Source organism: Doryrhamphus excisus, linkage group LG1, assembly GCF_037039965.1.
Source record: "Doryrhamphus excisus strain RoL-2023G ecotype Guam linkage group LG1, RoL_Dexc_Guam_v1.1, whole genome shotgun sequence".
Taxonomy (NCBI): Eukaryota; Metazoa; Chordata; class Actinopteri; order Syngnathiformes; family Syngnathidae; genus Doryrhamphus; species Doryrhamphus excisus.
The window spans coordinates 18,565,044-18,581,286 of record NC_136357.1 but is presented as its reverse complement, the minus strand read 5'-3'; the positions used below and the strand labels follow the sequence as shown (position 1 = coordinate 18,581,286).

At 41.7% G+C, this 16,243-nt stretch overlaps 1 protein-coding gene across 1 annotated transcript in view; it reads right to left on the bottom strand.

The window, feature by feature from the left end:
* The window catches only part of plxnb2b (plexin b2b), a 212,566-nt gene that overhangs the window by 146,519 nt on the left and 49,804 nt on the right, over positions 1-16,243 (bottom strand). The window contains exon 2 of the mRNA XM_058075676.2: positions 9,257-9,397. The gene's annotated coding sequence lies outside the window, so the exon portion shown is untranslated. The remainder of the gene's footprint in view (positions 1-9,256; positions 9,398-16,243) is intronic.

Genomic DNA, 16,243 nt, shown 5'->3' with positions numbered 1-16,243 from the left:
GGATATCCTCATGGAGATATGGAGGTGTAGAGGCTGCATAGCGGGGGTTAACAGCAAAAAAGACTGCATAAAGGTTGCTATATAAAGACAGCATCAACCATGTTTACCCTCTGTCGTCTCTGGGGAAACTGAGATCGAAGCGCGAATGGAGTATTTATTAAAAAGATGCAATTTTCAATAATAAAAGATCAACTTATAACATGCGGTAAGACTCCACTGACACACTTGGTGGGTGTCGCTGTTTCCACAACATTGTGGAGTGATCACCTGACAGTCTATATTTCTAACATGTAGTAAGCCTTCACTGTAGCACTTGGAAAAATATGAAACGCTGCAGCTTTATTGCTTTGCATGACAGCGGCAAAGAGGAAATATCAACAGCGGCAGCGCATTTGTCTTATTCAGCCCTATTCTCGTTCTTGCAACTCACGAGGGAAACGCTGTGCTTGTAAGTCCTTCGCCACGTGAACGGAATTTCACTCCGACAAGGGCAAGTTATTATCCTCCACTCTGAATCATCCGCTACACAGGTACATCGCCTCTAGCCCTATACATCATCTGGTCCAAGCAGCCCATTTACACTATGGAGATCTTCAGGAGAGATGAGAACAAGTCGAGAACATGTGTGCTTGTGTGTGTGCAGGAGTTGCAGGAGTTTGGGGGAATCCAATCTCTCACACGGAGGAGCCCGGACAGGCAGACTAGATATGCTCCGGGCCCGGAGTAACCCCAGTGCTATCCGTGAATGAAATGACAGGATTACAGGGATATTAGAAACCCTGCTGAGATGCTTGATAATGCTGTTTATGGCCGCACATCACAGCTTGCAGCAGAAGGGGAGAAAGCAAAAAGCCCAACTGGTTGACTAATGGAATCTGGTCTCGAGATAGCCGAGCGGAAAATTCCAGAAATGAGGCAGGTGTGTTGGTCCAGCGAGGAGTCATTTCATTTTCTTAAAGTCATATTGTTCATTTAGCCAACTTAAGGTTCCGCCGAGCAGTTCACTTGCCCATAGTATGGATTGTTTTGGTCATTCCGGGTCTGCTAGTTGATAAATAAATAATACCATATTTCCATAAATAGACACATGGAGCTCTTGAAAAATATGACATATTCCTTGCAATAGAAATGCTCCTATTTGCAGTTAATAGGACATAAGAAGACAAACACTTGCTACCCACAGTAACATTTGGTGGTGGTTCCATCAAGCTGTGGGCCTGTGGGGCCAGTGCAGGTACTGGAAATCTTGGATTCTTGCCCACAGTGTTCAAGAATCAGTGACAAAGTTGAAGTTCTTTCACACTGAATGGAGACTAACTATTGAGCCAGCAGAGCCCAGCCAACATGCCACGGCTGAGACAGAATGGAGAAAGTTTCTGGGTTCTTTGTACTTCTTCCCCACGTTTGAAACACCTTATGTTTACAATGAGTGGATTGGAGAGGCTAACTAAGAATAACAGCAGTGGGAAAGTGACTGTAGGGGTGTTAGTTGATATCTAGAGAGCTCTAATAATCTTAAAACAGGCTTCCTATGCTCTAACTACAAAAATATTCTATTTATTAATATTGAATCGCAGAAATTCACATTTCACAGTTGGGATTAACGAGGGATGAATTTCTTTGCCCACCTGTATACTTGCAGAGGCAGACACCAAATCTGTACATTATAAATGACTTCTTTTGTTGCTTTTTGCCAGTAGAAATGAAGGCAACCATTCAGATGAAGAAAATCCTCTTCCATTATAGCATCTGGGTTTCTTGAAAATAACCACAATTGACATAATCCTCTCGAGTCTGGCGAAGAAAGACATTTTTTGTTTCTGCATCAACAATGTTATAAATACTAGTATGTAATTAATGGCCTTGCAAAAGCATAACTTCCCTTGACAGCTTGGTTCTAATTACCACTAACTACCAATTCCAGTCATTTACAGTATATTGCTGAGCATTGCCAAAATGAGGGCTTTCACCTGCTGAATGATTCTCCCACTGGGTGTTCCTCCACAATAGTCGAACTATGATGCTTTGAAAGGTGAGTAAATACGTCTTCAGAACAGAAAAATCAATTCTAGCATAATCTTTGAAGTCTTCGAGCTACTAGACCGTGGACATGTTGTATTAATATTCATATTTGAGTCAATCTTCTGTGAGATCCACGCTTGGCCTCTACACATAATTAAAAACAAGACATAAAAGCAAAGTTCTTTATCAAGCCACCGCAGACAAACACACTGACTTGGAGTCTTGCAGATGTTTTCCATCAAGCCCGACTGCCAAGCGACGTCTGGCAGGAGGAGGAGGAGGAGGAAGAGGAGGAGGGGAGTGACGTCTTGAGGCAGGCTGTGAAATTCTTTGATTGCTGCTCCAGTGAATCCGGCAGATCATGGCGCAGATTTGCATCTCTCTAGATTTCTGTCATGAAAACTCTGTTGAGAGGCTCTGGAGTACGTCACTCAATATCGCTTCCCCTTAAAGTGACTCTGACTATTCGCTTTACGCTAACACAAAGCCTGACCGACACATTTCTGAGACGCGGGACGGACGGACGCTTGATTAACTCCCGGGGAAAAAAAGTCTCAAACCATCACCTCAAAGATAACCAACAAGTAAGGCACAAAATCCAGGAGACGCAGTCAATCTCTGTTACGGAAGTGCAGCTGCATTACACACAGAATGACAGCGACCTCAGAGGGGAAATTACAGTTTAGAAATATCTTAGAAAAACTTTAGAATATCAGCAGTAAAATTATGGAACAGCTTGAGCACAGAACTCAACCAATGTACGAATATGAGCCAGTTGAAGAAGTATATTGTATTTATAGGATATGCTGAGAGCCACACTGATTTGTGCAAATATCAGATGAGACTGATGATCAAGCCTGCAATATTAGTGTCCTATTGAAAGTTAAACATTTGTTCGGCACACCCCTTATTACCGTAATATGGGTTGGACGATATTGCCACCAAAAAATTGCCACATTTAATCATATCGATATCATTATGCCGATGTCTTACAATGTCTGGAATTGTGCGTAGTGCAGCTCCACCAAACTAGTAGCTCGGATTATGAAAAAGAAACAGGCACTCCTGCACTCACGACCTTTCCAGCGCGCGGCAAACAGGCAAAACAGGAAAAAGAACACCAAAATAAAAAATTGTCCCGCAGAACATGACATCAAGTGTGTGACATATACTCATACTCAATACTTCTTATATAATACTACACCTCTGGTATTGCATAGTGGAGTATTATTATTATTATTACTTCTTGTAATTCTGACTTTATTCCTGTAATATTGCATTATTCTCGTAACGCAACCTTCTTCACAACCTAATTTTGACAACTTTATTTTCAGTTTGTTTGTCTTTTTTTTTTTTTTTTTTTTAATTTTCTTTAATATTTACATTTTGGAAAAACTTAATTTTTCCTCATATTATGACTTTATAACTGGCCACTCCAAATTGTCCATAGGTATGAATGTGAGTGTGAATGGTTGTTTGTCTATATGTGCCCTGTGATTGGCTGGCCACCAGTCCAGAGTGTACCCCACCTCTCGCCCAAAGACAGCTGGGATAGGCTCCAGCACCCCCCGCGACCCTCGTGAGGATAAGCGGTAGAAAATGGATGGATGGATTATGACTTTAAAAAACGTCAACAACATTCTATTTTTTTTAATCAAAGTATTAGATACGCTATGCTTGTAAAGTTATAACATTTTACCATGAAAGTGTTTGATTTTATTAGTTTTCTTGTTAAATTGTATTTGTAGAATTTGCCGCAGCTGCGCACCGCAAATAACCTTCTGGCCACACTTTGGACACCCTTTCATTTCCGTGACCATTATTATATTATTATTATTATACGGCACCACTAACAAAACACGCACCACTAACAAACCCCCCCAATTTGAGACAGCAGTTGTGCAGGGCAGACCTTGTTTGCAGACCTGAAGGGGACCGCTATTCAACACCCCGAGGCCGGATCTGTTCCAACTGAGCCCTGGCAAGACAGCACTGAACCCGGTCCGCTTCGACAGCTTGGATATTCACAGGAGGCGATGGAAAACTGGAGGCTAGCGCTACTGCGGCGGTGGTGGTGGTGGGTGGAAGAGGGGGGCGAAGGGAGCGATGAGTCAGAAAAAAAAGGTATTTTATGTGGTTTTGGGGCGCACTAAGACATCCTATTTTGATGTCTGACGGCTTTATTATGAGACGGGTGGGTCCATGGGGACTTGCAAGCGTTTCATACACGATCAGGTTGTTTACTGCAACTCCTTGCTTTGGTAATAATGCTTTTTTAAAAGGCAGTGATGCACTGTTGATTTATGACTGCAGCAGGAATTAAACAAGAATGATATCATTTTTTCATTATTGTTGTTTTTAATGATGATGATTATTGTTCTTATTGTGATTTTATCAATAATTATTAGTGTTATATTTTTATTTCATGTTATTACACCAGAAATGATATGTCAATGTGGGTCTCCAAAAGCAAAGAACCACCAGGAGTCAGGTCAAAAAACATGCTGCGGCTGTAGGCAACCTCTTAGTTATGTGCTATTTGTATTATTGTAATAAAATAAGTTGTATTTAAATATAAACTCTAAAACTGGCAGCATCGTTTTTAGCGTTGAAAGCAACATAAAAAAAAAACAGGTCAGTGTCGCTCAGGAGAAATAAAAAATAAATAACTCGATGACAATAAAGAAATGGGAGACACGTCGTCATCTGCTGTGCAGCGGGTCTTCCTTCATTTCGGGGGGGTTGTGCCAAGGCAAAGCCTCCAGGGAGCGATGACTGACACCTCTTAAATCCTGGCGGGACGCCCCAAAGACTGTCTCGTTACCGTGACATTTACAACATCATCTTCTGGGATGTGAGACGATGCTTGACGCAAACAAACAAAAGGAAGAAGGATGATAATGACGAACCGGCAACACACACAGGAAGTCAGAATGTATAATGTGTTGGGATTTGGGGGCAGTGGTGTTGTTTTTAATCAGTTTGGAGAGCCATTACCACAAGGGGCCTAATGGAAGCACGTTGGTTTAACAGGTGATGGAGCAAAGAGAAGTGCTGTGGAACGCTGCTCAACATCAATCTAGTATATGTATTGCAATACTATTGTAGATATCTGCATCACCATTTTGTCTCTTTGAACATGCCCTCGTTCCCCATAACCCAGGCCTTTTAACGTCCAGAAAATAGTACAAATACCAATCATTTTTCATGTTTAGTATTATTAAATAGTGTTTCAATTACTTGCAATTACTATATCATTTACTTGTATTTATAGTGGGGCGGCACGGCGGTCGACCGCGGTAGACCTCACAGCTAGGAGACCAGGGTTCAATTCCACCCTCGGCCATCTCTGTGTGGAGTTTGCATGTTCTCCCCGTGCATGCGTGGGTTTTCTCCGGGTACTCCGGTTTCCTCCCACATTCCAAAAACATGCTAGGTTAATTGGCCACTCCAAATTGTCCATAGGTATGAATGTGAGTGTGAATGGTTGTTTGTCTATATGTGCCCTGTGATTGGCTGGCCATCAGTCCAGGGTGTACCCCGCCTCTCGCCCCAAGACAGCTGGGATAGGCTCCAGCACCCCCGCGACCCTTGTGAGGAAAAAGTGGTAGAAAATGAATGAATGAATGAATCACCTTCTCCTATCTTACTTTACGTACTTTTAAAAGGTCCTAAAGTTGGTTTGAAAAATAAAGCCAAAACATGCTTGCTGCCTGTCTTGAATAGTTTCTTCACTCGTTCCTCAAAGGTTGCGACTGAGAGGCAGAAATGGCATCATCCTATCTTACATCAAGTACTTTTAAAGGTGCCAAAATTGGTTTGAAAAAAAATCTTGTCACCTGCCAGGAGCTACTGTATGCTAGTATATATATATATATATAAATACCGTATTTTCTGGACGATAAGTCGCTCTGGAGTATAAGTCGCACATGGCCAAAAATGCATAATTAGGGAGGAAAAAAAACATACATAAGTGTGATTTTTTTTTTTAAGTTTTTTTGTGGGTAATTTATTTTCCAAACTACTTGACCAAAACAGACATCACGTCTTCTTGGAAGGCAAGTTGTAACATTAATAAAAGAATATTTAACAGGCTGAATATGTGTAAGATATGCTAACAATAACAATGGTGATTCAGCTACACCAAAAATAAACATGAACAGGAAAGGTGTCCAATGTTTATGTAACATAACAGTTTTTAATTTATAAGTCGCTCTGGAGTACAAGGTGACCCAAAAAAAACGGGCCCGTGTACACTTTATGTGATATCTCCATTATTTATTCACTGATTGCCCTTATTTTACAGGACATGGCAGAATCAACGACCGTGAGTACACCAAGACCCCAGTGGGAGCTGGGACAAAGAATACACTGTGTTAAATTTTATTACAAGACAGGCTTGTTTAAGAAAACCCAGGACAGTTTCATGCGTCAGTTCGAATGTGAAAAGGCTCCATCCAAAAGCAGAATTCAGAACTGCCAGTGAGAACAGTCCAAGCCACTCGGGACGTCCAAGAAGCGAACAGCCGAGCTGGTTGAAAGAGTGAGAGAGTCCGAAACGCTCTGTGCGTAAGCGAAGTCAGTCCCTCGGTATGTCCCGTGAGACTTGCAGGAGAGTGCTGGTGAACGATATCAAGCAAGTTCTCACACCTCAAACCTGTCCCGTGATTGGCTGAAAGAGAACTTCGGAGGCCGAGTGATCAGTCTCAAGACTGATTTTGAGTGGGCACCCCATAGCCCGAACCTAAGCCCGAACCTAAGAGTCTACGCAGGGAAACCCAGAACCATTGCGGAACTCAAGAAAGCCATCAGGGAGGCGATGAGAGCCATTACCAATTCAGTCTGTAAGAACATCATGGACAACATAGTGCAGCCCCTCAAGAAATGCACGGAGCTAAATGGAGGCCATCTAGAACATATGCTGTAGAACGGAGAAAAAAAGCCCAAAGATTTGATGTGATGTTTTGAATATAATAAACTAGTTATGACCAAAGTTTTATTTCATTCAGACAACACACTAAGAAACGGGGCCTAATTAGAGTTGGGGCCCGTTTTTTTTGGGTCACCAAACAAGCCAACCTATGAAAAGGAGTGTGACTTATAGTCCAGAAGATACGGTATATATATGTACAACGTGGAACAAGTGCTTCATGAACTTTCATACATGAGTATTAAAGCTAGAGACCAAACGAGGGTTTTCTAAAAGCACTACTGAGGTCGGACGTCAAACAGCAGTCAAGTTCAAGCTTAGCCGTATAAAATGTGCAATTACAGGTTGCTATTTAATTCCTCACCTTTTTATTCCAATTACCGACTGAGTGCTCGCCACAGCCCCCCGCCAATGAAAGATGGACAAAAGCCCGCTTTAACAGCCCTTCATGTAAAGCGGTTATGGCAGCGCATAATTGCGGGGGATCTTCATTTAATGAGCACCGGCGCATAGTTTTAATGACTCGCAGTTAATAAACAAGTGCAGAAAACGGGCGGAGAGTAAACAAAAGTTGTTGACTTCCAACGTTCTTGCTAAGTTACACGCTGATGCTTGACTTATAATTGGACCGGCTGTGTTTCCCCGACACCCAAACCATTTTCCCATCCAGCCCATGTTCCACTTCCATGAGCACCAGAAAAAGTGTTTCTTTTGCTGGTGATGTGCGCTACATGGGCCGCGAGTCTAGTTTAAGCCAGCGCTGCAAATGCCACGCTTCCCTTTTCCTCTCCCTGGAGCTCTGCATCCGTTTGCTACCTTCTGCTGCCTACTGACAGCCCAACAATGGGAGCCTTAATAAGTAGAGAGTAGAGGCTCCACTAATTAGAGGCACCCCACAACCTTCCAACTCCTGCCTTTACTTGAAAAAGTCTGATATGGCTCGGCTGTCGGGACTGAAATAAGCACGATAAGATGTTTTTTGTTCCCCTTATATTTGTGGTTGCTGATGGATGGGGGACTGCGGTAATTGCCCAAATCCCACTGTGAGCAACATAAGGAGCCACAGAGCCAAGGTGGCGCAAGCCAAATTAAAAGGAAGCAGGAGTGGAGCACAGACCTCCACCTGTCCCCCTGAAGGTGTCCAGAGCTCCAACAAATTCAAAGATTGCTGGATTAAACGACAACAGTCTACATGAACAGTACATCAGGGAACCCACCAGCAAATGGCGGAAAAACACAAGAGGTACGCCCATAAAAATAGACATTTTTGGCACACGGCTAACTTCTCCCACTCCACAACCTCCAGCTAGCTTGACGTTGATCTTCCCTCATCAATCAATCAATATTTGCAATAAAAGTGACTGTTTTCATTATTGGGTCAGAACCCGCCCTTTCTCTCTTTAATTGCCATTGGTTAATTGTAACACAATCCAGTTTTAATCTAGAAAATTATTCTATAAATCTCTACCTCACACACTTATTAAACACAAAACACAGTATAAAATGCACTCATTCCACCCTCGGCCATCTCTGTGTGGAGTTTGCATGTTCTCCCCGTGCATGCGTGGGTTTTCTCCGGGTACTCCGGTTTCCTCCCACATTCCAAAAACATGCTAGGTTAATTGGCCACTCCAAATTGTCCATAGGTATGAATGTGAGTGTGAATGGTTGTTTGTCTATATGTGCCCTGTGATTGGCTCTTGCCCGAAGACAGCTGGGATAGGCTCCACCCCCCGCGACCCTCGTAAGGAAAAGCGGTAGAAAATGAATGAATGAATGAAAATGCACTCATCATTAATGAATGACAATGGCCAAATTGTTACTGCTTAATTGCTGAATTCCTGGGTGGGTCCTTTGTTTACGTAGGGTTCAAAACTGCTGGAGTGATAAACCAAGAAAAATAATTATTTTACGCCAGAAATACGGATATTTGCCTGATGGCGGCCATGTTTTTCAAGTCAATATGATGTACAGGTTTTAATAACCGTGCCACCAAGTGGTGTATTAGTTCAAAAAATGTAAAAAACAGCCCATTTTTTGAGGAAAAAAAGCTATTTTTTGTATGAATTTGCAGGTGAATTATGAATCATGAATGTCTGGGGATGGACTGTGTCCAATCGGCTTTCGGTGTACCTTATTTGGAGTTGATTTGACTAAACACCTTCAAGTTAAAATTGGTTGTTTGGTAGAGCAGCAACTGTGTGAGAAATTTCAAGCCAATTTGATAACAGTGCATTTGACCGAAAAATAATAGCACAGGCAGTCTGGGTCTGCCTGTAGATGGGACATGGGTGTTACACTCACCAGGGGGAGGCTGGTCTTGTTGGTCTGGAGATTGAAACCCCCTTTACTCCACACTTCAATCACCAGCAGGCCGCCTCGGGCTAACTTAGCCAATTAGCTGGATGCTGCTGCTGACCCCCGTCTTCATTAAGAACCCCGGCTCTGCATGGGAAAGACGGGAAAGGATTAGGAGAGTCAACCAACAGCACACGCATATACATATCGTACACACACAGACATCAGCGTACACACACAGACATCAGCGTACACACACATATACATATCGTACACACACACACAGACATCAGCGTACACATACACATATACCGGCTGAAGGTGAAAGTAAAGGTTAGAGATAAATGAACAATGGACAATGAGAGGACCGTGCAGATTACACGTGCACACTGCTGCTCCCTGTAGCTTTGCACCCACGGCAAAAAGGTGCAATTGGGTGCAGAGGTCACTGTACTGTCTCCCACCCACCCCACCCCCACCCCCACCCGTCCATCCACCCCCACCTCTCTTACGGTGACAACAACAGGTGTGGTGGCTGGCAGACATGCAATTACCAGCCTGAGAAGCTAGCCTATGTGACAACACACAACCACACATCACAGAACTGGAGAAGAGGGGGGGGGGGGGTGAGGACAGGACCACTCATAAAAAAGTCCCTGGAGGGGCCGCACAGTCTTTTAGCCCAAGAATAAAAACACATCCAGAAAGAACATATAGGATTTATGAGTAGTAGAGCACGTTTGCGGTTTGACACGCTACTCGTGTCTCATGTGTGTGTGTGTGTGTGTGTGTGTGTGCGCAGGTGTGTACCCACAACAATGAGACTAAAAAAAAAGATGACGTTAAGTCTGCAGCGTCCAGCTATACACAGAACAGAATATGTGCACACAATCATGACCATTTTTAAAAACATGCATTTTGGGCTTGCCATTACACACACTGGGTTTCAAATGTGGAGCCTCACCCTGGTTCATACTTTTATTTTCTTTCCAAATATGAACCCCTGAAGAAAAAAATAAATTGAAAAAAAACCTTAAACCAGGGGTCTCAAACTGAATTTACCTGGGGGCCACTGGAGCTAGGGTCTGGGCAAGGCTGGGCCGCATCAGGTTTTCCAAAAAAAAAAACAACGCATTTATTAAAAGCAGAAAAATATACAAACTTTTTCAGTGCTTTGGTTCCGATTTTCTACAATAAAAGCTCTGATAAAACATTCCACTGTTCTCAAATATCTTAATTTTTATTTTTCTGCACAAAATAAGATGAAAAATAAATAAACAAATCAAGAATAAAGAAAATCAATCAATCAGTAATAAATAAATATAATAATAATAATAAAACAGCAAATAATAAAAACTTAAGAAACCACATATAGTTGGTGGGTAGACAAATTATTTTTTTCAGATTAAAATGAACAAAGCATTATTAGAGCCCTGTAGACATGACAAAACACGACTATAGTCACATTTATACTCTTTTTATTTACAACATATTGCGCAACTGCAGTGTCTTGAGACACATGCTAACTCGCAAACTAGAGAGTTAGCGACCTAAACGGTAGCCTTCAAGTTATTTCTTTTAAACTTAAATAGCCAAAAACGTACCACTTCCACACGGATAGGGAGGATAACTATTACTATTACTATTCTACAGTTATTTAACCTTTAACATGAACATTAATGAAACGTAATAATTTTTTCTGTGTACATGATACCATACAGCATCCATATCAAACTTGCACCAGCCGCACAAACATTAAACTTTGATATCAAGGCGGGGGCCTCAAACTAGTGTCCTGTGGGCCACATTTGGCCTGTGGGCCGCGTGTTTGAGACCCCTTCCTTAAACTGTATTATGGAAAGCAGGAAGTGAACAAATGTAACAGTTAGTGATTGTAAAAGTACCTGATGGAGGGGTAGGATTTAATAAGCTTTGCTTCTTCCTACTCCTTTTGGACATGTGGAACTGGGAACTGATTATGGGATGCACTCAATTGGAATCTGATGCATGTTCAAATGAAATAAAACCATTACCATTACCATTACCATTACCATTACCATTACCATTACCAAGCCTCTGTATTGTGCATTGTTGTTAGTACTAGTACTAGTTTGCCTGCTTTTTCCCAGAAATCCCTCTTTTGGGATTGTGATTGGCTAAGTAAGTAACTAAGTAAGTGCTTTCCATGTACACGCCTAAGAGTGTAGTCTTACATTAGTCGAGGAAGGGAAGCCGATATCTAGATGCTACACACGCAGCGTTCCTCCTCGGTGATTATGTCTCAATGTGACGTTTGCATGCTTTGTCGCCGCTGTAGCGATTGCTGTTGCCATGGGTGGGTGGAGATACAGCACCACGCCGGCCCTTTATTCAAAACAAACCGAGGATAAAAGATCAATAGCCCCGTTGAGGCCGTGAATTGGATGGGAAAAGTTCACAACTAAAGTGCACCATGATAAGAACCTGTTGTTGGGGGGAGGGGTGGGGGGGTCTCCTCATCCCAGCCCGAGAGGCGTATTGATCGATGCAGACATCCAGCTTCCATCCATTCATCAAGGCCACTAGGCTAGTCAGGCTTGCAGATCGCTGCTATGATAGTAGCCTTGCTAGGCTGCCAGCAGCGGCAACACACAGCGCTTCAAAGTAAGCCCCCGAGCATGTGAACCAGGCTGCAAAGGAAAATTGCACCAGCAGGCCTGCGGTTACAAGCCTGTGGACACGAGGCAGAAAGCAGAGTCATTGAACTAAACTGTTCCGATATAGCCAATACAAGGCTCTGTCAAAGATCCTCTATATGATGTGTGCTCTGCTGTATTTAACCTAACCTACTGCAAAAACAGTAGTCAGAGATCCTCTATAAAAGGGGTCTCAAACTCAATTTACTTGGGGGCCACTGGAGCTAGGGTCTGGGTGAGACTGGGCCGCATCAGGTTTAAAAAAAAAAAAAAAACGCATTTATTAAAAACAAAAAAAATGTAAAAACTTTGCTTTGGTTCCAATTTTCTACAAGAAAAGCTCTGATAAAACATTCCACTGTTCTCAAATATCTTACTTTTTATTTTTCTACACAAAATAAGATGAAAAATAAATAAACAAATCAAGAATAAAGAAAATCAATCAGTCATAAATAAATAAATATAATAATAATAATAATAATAAAACAGCAAATAATAAAAACTTAAGAAACCACATATAGTTGGTGGGTAGACAAATTATTATTTTCAGATTAAAATGAACAAAGCATTATTAGAGCCCTGTAGACATGACAAAACACGACTATAGTCACATTTATACTCTTTTTATTTACAACATATTGCGCAACTGCAGGGTCTTGAGACACATGCTAACTCGCAAACTAGAGAGCTAGCGACCTAAACGGTAGCCTTCAAGTTATTTCCTTTAAACTTAAATAGCCAAAAACTTACCACTTCCACATGGATAGGGAGGATAACTATTAACAGTTATTTAACCTTTAACATGAACATTAATCAAACGTAATAATTTTTTCTGGGTACATAATACCATACACCATCCATATCAAACTTGCGCAGGCTGCACTAACACTACAAAACATAAGGACATACCGTAAAAACACGACTCTACGATCCTCACCTGTATATGACAGGAGCATGCTGGTTTTTTAGCACCTACTGCAAAAATGCTAGTCAAATATTCTCTGTTGTACAGTATATGACTAGCACTCTGCATTTTAAAGTACTACTGCATAATCAATCATCTAGATCAGTGGTGCTCACACTTTTTCAGCATGCGAGCTACTTTTAAAATGACAGAGTCAAAATGATCTACCCACTACAAAAATGCAAAACATCTATTTATTTTCAAATGTATTGAGGGTTATTTGTACGTACAATGTATGTTGATGTACCTTACATAACCAAATGAGCCAATATTGCAAAACACACATAATTAACTATTAACATTTTTTGTAATGTTTTTGTGAGTTTACTTTGATGACTTGCACTGAATTGAATCAGCCAGGGATGCATAGTCCGGACAGTAGCTGCTGATAGCCAGGTTAGCCAGGCAAACGCACTTCGAAAAAGAGATTGTGAAAAAAAAGTCCACCTCCCATTCCGTATGGAAGTGATATGTTTTTGCCTTTTTACTTGGTCCAGCTACTTCACTCATTTTAGTGACCATAAGCTTTAGCGAGGGCTTAAAATCTGACGCAATTCGCCGACTAGCTTAGCACTTTGCATCGTTGTTTACGCATGAGCGGTGACCTAAAGGTCAAAATTCAGTTGTCATCTGACTGGTTGTCCTGTATGTCAATCAAGTAACGGGGATGGATGATAGGCTGACATCGTAAGTTCTGCTGCACTTAGAGACGTTGTTTGATTTGATTGGTCACCCGAAGGGCAACATTCAGTTGTCATCTGAATGGCTGCCCTGTATATCAATCAAGTGACGGCATTGATGCTAGGATGATATTTTTTTAATGTCACGCCGCGATCGACCAGTACCACCTCCGCGATCGACCGGTAGATCGCGATCGACTTAATGAGCACCCCTGATCTAGATCCTCTATGACAGCGCTTTGGTGTTTTTTTTTTTATCTACTGCAAAAATATTAGTCAGTCTTAAGTTTTAAACTGAACTTAGTCTGGTGTCACTCTGGGTTTTGTTTGGCCTGTCAGCTGCCAGGTGAATAACCACGCAATAAAGGTGGGAAGTCTCTCCGGATGGCGCAGGTGGGGACCATCCATAATGAGCCATTGGGGGCGTGGGTGGGGACGAGGGCGGAGGGGGTCAAGAAAAAAGGAGGGAGGCCAAAGAGCAACGGGTAGGAAAGACAGAGTGAGAGTGATGGTGACAGGCTCCGGGCCAGAGACAAGGCCCCAATAGAGCAATTACAGGAGCTCCGTAGAAGGTGTGTGCTGAGCCCCTGGGCGCTGGCTCAAATGGCACACACACAAAGCCATAATAAAACAAAAAGTCAAACACACATCTCTGATTTTATAAAATAAAGGAGACGAAAACATGAGAAAACCCAAACCCACCCTACCAAAGGATTCTGTAAAGGCACTTTGTGAAAGTAAAACCTCCCCAGCTAAGGTCAGTGTGCATTCAATCTTTGAGCATTCGTACACAACAACCACCGATAGGAAAAATGCTCACAATTCACATAACCATGACTAACATTGTTGTAAAATGCATAAAAACCTGCTAGTTTGCACTCGGCCCTCCGGTCCAATCAGGCATTTGTTCCAATACCACAATTGGTAGATACGATTCAGTTCAGTTTCATATGGCCTATGTGCCGCAGTGGTACGGCCGTCATTGGGTTCTATACTTTATTCACAAGTCCAGTTTTTCTTTAAAAAGAAAAAAAAGAGTTTAGTTTTACAATATTAGCAAGATTGAATTTAATCTTTTCCTGTTTACCCCGGTTTCAGATATGACGTAACACGCAGCTCGAGACGTTCTTCAGTTTTAAAAATGGAGGCCAGCAATCGGCACCGGACTGCTGTGGAAACTTTGTTTTTGATCCAAACTAAATTTCAAGACTGGACGAACGAAAAACCGGCAATACGGAATTATTCCAACAAGTGAAAGAAAAACTCGGGGAAGTCGGTATCACGTGATGTTGATGTTTACGTTTTACTGGGCATGCCCCATTGACTATTCTGTTTTTAATTATAGAGATTCAAATATTATTTTCCATGTATACCAATGTTTTCAGAAAAGTCATTCAGAAAGAAGAAAAACTCCTCATGTAAACATGGCTAATGTCTATGCATATATCGTTATATCTTGCCCTGTCAAGACAATCCTGTCTACAAATAACATGGGTTTTGAAGGAAATCTCAACCTCCCTTACTTCGAGGCGATCTCCTTGTGGGTGTCGAATTGAGGATATGGGCAGACTAAATAGCCAAACCGGTATATGAAAACCAGAGTATTTATTCCTGATACAAACAATATCTAATCTAATACAGACGTCCGGGCTTAGTTGCATTCCCTGTATTCCAACAATAAGTTGGGTCTTAGTACAGCGCAGCTGCAAAAAAGCACTCTTTCTTTCCCTGCCCGGCTTTTTATACATTTCATGATTGTGCAAGTGTATGTGGTGTCAAGGGTCACACTAAGTTTGTCAGTACTTGTGAAACTATGTGTTTGTATTTAAGCTATATGCTGCATCGCGTACTAAAAAACATCTTCATACGCTATGTGCTTGATTTTAACTTTATTGTTAGCTGGCCAAAATATGAGCGAATACCTTCAGTTTACCAAACTAAGTCATGTGTGCGTATCGTACAAGGCTCTCACTTCATTTGCAAGATGGCCATACTGGCTTCCTACGGCACCTACGGCTATGCTATTGTGACCGGGAGGACCAGAGGGTGCAGAGGGAGAAGCCGCCCGCCCTGGCCACGCAAGGCGCATTGATGTCAGATACGCTCTGTGCGTCCACGTAAACGTACATTACCCACTGTGGGAGCCACCAAACACAGCAAACCAAAGTGGACTCCATTTTTTTTAATTCATTGGAGAGTTAAACTGTCCCTTCATCATCTAAATCAGTGGTCTCAAACTCAATTTACTTGGGGGCCATTGGAGCTAGGGTCTGGGTGAGACTGGGCCACATCAGGTTTTCCCCAAAAAAAACAAACGCATTTATTAAAAACAGAAAAATATACAAACTTTTTCAGTGCTTTGGTACCGATTTTCTACAATAAAAGCTCTGATAAAACATTCCACTGTTCTCAAATATCTTAATTTTTATTTTTCTGCACAAAATAAGATTAAAAATAAATAAACAAATCAAGAAGAAAATCAATCAATCAGTAATAAATAAATATAATAATAATAATAAAACAGCAAATAATAAAAACTTAAGAAACCACATATAGTTGGTGGGTAGACAAATTATTTTTTTCAGATTAAAATGAACAAAGCATTATTAGAGCCCTGTAGACATGACAAAACACGACTATAGTCACATTTATACTCTTTTTATTTACAACATAT